Raw genomic sequence first — 6,147 nt, forward strand, 5'->3', positions numbered from 1 at the left:
TGGATATTAAAAAAGTACGATTGGTGTCAGAGTCCTTTCTATGATGAGATAGCGTATGTTTTCTTGAGAAAATTTTGAGATGAAGTCTGTAATTTTCGAAGAGGTAACTAATACGTGTTGTGTTAGTAAAATCGCCTTCGTGACAGATATATTGTATAAAAATGTTGCAGTTAAAAAACGGAAACTAGCACCCGTTTCTGGGAAGGACCTTACTGAAGAAGTTTTAAAATAAAAAATTAGGTTAGAGTGTAAAATAGGGCAGCGGTTCCCAATTTCTTTCGGCTTCGGATCTCTAAATAATCAACATTTTTTCAACGGAACCCCGACTTTATAAATAAAGTTTAAGGTAATTTTGAACGTTATAACCTATAATAAAAAGTATTTTTAAAATATTTAATTAGAGGAAGGACGAATTTATTTTATCGTTTTATAATTAAAAATCTTAAATTAGGTTTTATTTCCGAAAGTTAAAATTTGTAAAAAATTCCTTGTGCTATAACTAGTTATAAATTTATAGTTATGACTTCGTCAATTTGTATTGCTTGAATTATTTATTATTAGTCTAGTTATAAATTAGTTTTTGGCAGGTTTTATTTCCGAAAGTTAAAATTTGTAAAAAATTCTTTGTGCTATAACTAGTTATGAATTTATAGTTATGACTTCGTCAATTTGTATTGTTTGAATTAATTATTATTAGTCTAGTTATAAATTTGTTTTTGGCAGGTTTTATTTCCGAAAGTTAAAATTTGTAAAAAAATTCTTTGTGCTATAGCTAGTTTTGAATTTATGATTATGACTTCGTCAATTTGTACTGTTTGAATTAATTATAATTAGTCTAGTTATAAATTTGTTTTTGGTGTACATATAAGTTAAAAATGAATATAATAAGCTATATTACGGTTTCCTTCGAAATTGTTCTTTTCTTAATTTGTTCAATGCATTGCTATTAGAAAAACAATACTTTCTTTTTTAAAAAAATGCCACTAGTATATTTAATTGGCATTTTATTAGAAATAATTTCACAAAGAAAAAGTAAATAAATTATGAATCATAAGTTGGATTTTTATATAATCAGACGTTTCGAAACTCATCACTGGTTATAAAATGAAAAAACTCGTGGAACCGTTTTCTTTCACGGAACCCTGGGGTTCCGCGGAACACCATTTGGGAGCTGCTGAAATAGGGTGCCCCTTAGATTGTGCACTGTAATGTGGAACTTTTACTGTATATGAAATCCTCCATTTTCCTGTGACTTTTAAATATTAGAAAATCTGACCAAGTCATTTTCCCTGTTTTCAAGAGAATTGCCAAAATACGAGGGGAATTCTATTGTAAACTTTTACCAAAATTATCTGTGAAAACTGTAATAGTTCCGTTTCTTATCTTATTTTGATTAAATTTGAGGCATCAAATTAATCACTTAAACTATGACTTTCTTTACTAATTTTATGATAAAATAAAGGGAAAGGAAAATTGTCCTAAAATTTAAAATTGCGCAAATAATTAAAAAATAGAATGATGAAAGTAAAAATTTGTTTATAAATATAAACAGAAAATAAGCATTTGCTACAAGTGGAAAATTTAATTTAAAATATTAATGTACTGAAAAACTTAAGATATTGCTTTTTTTTTATTCTTTATTACATTTACTGAAAGTAAAAAATTTATAGATTGCTAGGAAAATTTAAATTCATTAGTTTCATTCATTAAAATAAAATTAAATAGAAGATTATAGAAAATTTATGGAAACGCAAAAAATTGAATAGAATAATACATTTGATCTTGAACTCTTCCTTAATGACAATATTAAATTTTTTATATCACTACGTAAAATATTTTACATTACTGTTGGGGTTTTTTTTCGTATTAAATAAAAAGATAGTTAATTTGAAGTTTATATTTTTGTTATCTTTTGATATTTCCAATCTTTATAGAGTAATAAATTCAAGTTTGTAATAACACATTCGATTGTTTTTTTAACAATCGAATTTTACATAACGTTGAATAAAACTATTAATTCATGTGATAAACTGCGTAAAGAATAAAAAACACCATAAAATTATATTTAAAAAAGAAATTAAAAAAAATAATAACTTTACCGTCTAAACATATCAGAACACTTTACTTAGATTATCAGTCGAATAGTTCTTAGGAAATGAAATTTTCTGTTTCATAGGGGGGGGGGGGGCAGTTAGAGTAATTTTCAAAGTTAAAAAGTTCGAAGTTGATGCATCATACGTTTTTAGTTTAAGGTGTTATAAAAATAAAATAATTTTCTTCTTTTTTGACAACATAAAAAAAAGCATTTTTTTTTTTTTTGAAAATTTGAACACATTAACTAGTGTGAAAAAGAAGCCAAAATAAAATTTCTTTGGCGATAAACTACTAGTTTGTAGTGGTCAAGAAACGATTAAAACTTGTATTCTGCTCTGATGGAAAGATCAGAACGTGAGTGCTTCATGATAATCGTATAAAGCGGTTTTTAACTATTTTCTTTACCTTGCTTATGCTATTAGCGCTGAAATGAAATTTCAGAAAACTGATTAGAACAACCTTTTGAAAGGTTTTTTTTTTCTTTGGTGCAATATATAGCTTTTTATACAAAAATGTCAAAAGTATAAAAATCTCAATTTTGGTTTTTTATATCGCTTACATTGATTTTACTGTAACACGACAGTATTGTCATCAGAACTCCGAATAAGCTTTAAACACGCAAATTAATTTTATAAAAAAAAGTTAAAATTTTGATTGTTGTTTAGCGATAAAATGACTAAATTTTACTTGTAGCGGTCAGAAAGCGATTGAAACTTTGTCACCAGATACGAAGCTCCTATTGAGATTTGAGTACTCATACTAGTCAGAAAGTGAACGAAATTTCGACTGCAAAATTCCACTGTCACAGACATGAAAACGTGATAAACACAGAGTAATAACAAATACGGCTTAATTCTGTTTCATTATTCAGTAAAGTTTGCTCAGTTTTTTTTATTTTATGAATTAAAATTACATAACTTAAAATGACGCAAAAAAAATTTCTACTTAAAAAATTTAAAAATTGTCAACCACTTTTAATTTAAATTATAAAACAATAATTATTATTTTTACATGCTATTTTAACTGAGATCTTTGAAAAAGCAATTTTTTAACAGCACAATAAGGTTTTGGATCGCTTAATTAGATCCAGAAATATGGTGAAATGGGCAAAATATTAAAATTCGCATTTAGGTTTCCAAACTTTCGACCGCTCTATTTACTACTATTAGGACTAAGTCTTATAGATTACTGCCCCTTATAATTTCAGGGTCAAGAATACAAATTCATCACAGAAAGAACATTTTTGTGTCTGATTTCGTAACTTAAAAGTGTTGTGAATGAACTAATTTTCTGAACATTGCTCGAATAGATTATTAAAAAATAGCGAAATCATTATTACAACATAATGAAATCATTCATGTAATTCAGATGCAACATAGCTGAAACATTATTCATTTAATATTATTTCTGTCAGTTAACGTAATCATGAAACAGTATTATCTTAACCAAAGCCAGGTGTTAAACAACAATATATTTTTCCTATCTAAAAAATCGTCCCAATATATTTTAATATCTTTATAATAATAGACTATTACAGGGTGCGTAGCCAAGTTATTCAACAAAAAATAAGCACCTTTTAAGCACTCAAAAAATATTTTGAAGCACTTTAAAAAAATTATCATAATTAGGCAAGGTAGGAAAGTTTTTGACAAATTGACAGTTTTATTTTGTTTTAACCGTCATGTCAAAAGGGAAAAAAAATTGGCATTGTTTTTGACAATTGTCAAAATTCATGAAATTTTGAATCATGTAAAACGAATGGCGTTTTCATACGCTACGGACTGACAATACGCCGAAATAGATTGGGGTTGAATTAATCGTGAAAAAGTTGAAGATAACAATGTGAACTGTGTCTTTTTGCATAATTCGTAGGGAAAATCAACATGGTAAAATCTCATTTTGAAAAAGGAAAAATTAAGCACTTTTTAAAAACACCCCATGAAAAAAGCACCTTAAAGGACTTTTAAAAAACGAAAATCGAAAATAAACACATTTAAAAAACGCTACGCTCTGTATTAATATCTAAGACAATACATAAACCAGATCAAATACCTGAACAAAAAAAAACTAAACAAAATAAAATCTATATTTCATCGAAAGGGAAAAGGAAATATCGAAAGACTGGAAGTATGGCTGAAAAATTCTCCGTCCGGAACCGAAACTTTTAAAAGGAAATCAACTAAATTAACGAGTAAAAAAAAAAAAAACAGTTTTAAAAATCTTATCGCGAAATCAGGTCGCGCATAGATACCCTAACTCTCTCTTTCCATCTATGAAATGAAGGATACAATAGATCAAGAGAAGAAAGAAGAAAAAAAAGTTGTTATCTCCTGAATTAGAGAGTTAACAAGGTTCGTCCAAACCAGAATTTGATATGGAACAGTGCTGGCCACTTTCTTTTTCTTTGCTCCTCTAAAAGGTGGGTCGCAGAGCCACTGGCCTGCCTACCATGCCATCTTAACCTACATTGCTCGGGGAAGATTTGTTTTAACGCCTGCTTCGAAAACACTTTCAATTTTTTTCTCTTTAAAGCAATTTTTTCCTCGTCAGTTTAGGGGGGTAAACAAAGAATGAAGTTGCAGAACATTTTTCAACATATGACATTCAGTTTGAAAGCATTAAATTCTAAGAAAAGTACAATTTTTGTATAATTTGGTGAAGTTTAACAGCTGTCCTTACAGCTACCCCTACAGTCCTGTAGAAAAATTTTACATAATTTTAAAGAATGTAATTCTTCATGGCAAGATACAACATTTGAGCGAAATCGATATAATAGTTCCCAGAAAATTTGAATTTTTTAAAAAAAAAATTAGATACTTAAAATTCGATTTCTCAGGACGACTATGTTAGAATTATGTAATTTGCCATGAAAAATTAAATTCTTTAAAATGTAAAAAATTGTATACCTTACAATTGAAACATTTTTTTTTACTATTATTCCATAAAAAATATTTACGAAAGGTTATTTTTTTGCATCTAATTATCTTTGGCTAAACGAATTTTACAATTGTGTGTAAAAAAAATTTCAATTCGCTTAAAAAGTTCTCGAGATACGGCGAAATAAGCAAAAAGTCAAATTAACATAAAGGCGACCAAACTATTGGGATTGGGACCATATTTTGAAAGTCAGTAATCCGAATCCGTGGGAAAAAAAATTATTTAAAGAAAGTACGATTTTGTGTCTCATTTCGTAACTTAAAATATCGTCTGCACTTATTAATTAGCATATAAGGCAGGGGTCTGTATAGAAGAAATTTGGGTCCGTTAACGGACCCTTCACAAAATATCTTTTCATAAAAACGGACCCTTCACAAAATATTTTAACTTAAAAACGGACCCTTCACAAAATGATTTTTCTTATAATCGGACCCTTCACAAATTTGTTTATCTTCATTATTATTTTGTTAATCGAATAAACCTTTTCCAGGGCAGATAACAAGAAAGATGGATGTAAACGAATTAAGTTTTGTCTTCGGCAGACGATTCTTCCATTATTCGTCCGAAATGAATATTCTGCGTTCAGCAGTATAGGCTAAATACCAAATATTTGTATGTTGCATCTCTAATTAAGAAGCAGCAATTGCTGTTTATTTTTAAAAATTTAAATTTTTTTATTATAATTTTACAGTGCAGAGCATAATCTTGTATATCTTTACAATTTAAAAACTCCTTGAAAAAGTTTTTTTTTGCAATAACGGACCCTATTTTCACAAATTCATAAAAGCGGACCCTGGTTGAAAGAATGTGAGTAATTTTTTCACAATTTCACGAAAAACGGACCTTTCACAAAATGTCTGGACAGACCCCTGTATAAGGTCAAACCCACGAACAATTAAAATTAGGGATGCACCGAATTGCTTTTCCATGAGTCTTTGAGAATATAAGTTAACAAGCTTCAGCACTTAACAAATATGTGTAAAAACAATTTTTAAAAATGAATAGTAAAAAATACTATTTTAGACTTTTCATTATTAAATCTTTTAAACTTTCCCCCGAAAACACTTCGCAGAAAATTAATTTTTCAAATAATACTTCGTCGAATATTCGGCAAAA

The 6,147-nt window shown here is 28.2% G+C and overlaps 1 protein-coding gene across 2 annotated transcripts in view; it reads left to right on the plus strand.

The window, feature by feature from the left end:
• LOC107456442 (uncharacterized) overlaps positions 1-6,147 on the plus strand; it is a 75,009-nt gene that overhangs the window by 64,162 nt on the left and 4,700 nt on the right. The window lies entirely within an intron of this gene.

Source organism: Parasteatoda tepidariorum, chromosome 4 (assembly GCF_982258835.1).
Source record: "Parasteatoda tepidariorum strain Cologne lab strain chromosome 4, Ptep-v5.0, whole genome shotgun sequence".
NCBI lineage: Eukaryota > Metazoa > Arthropoda > Arachnida > Araneae > Theridiidae > Parasteatoda > Parasteatoda tepidariorum.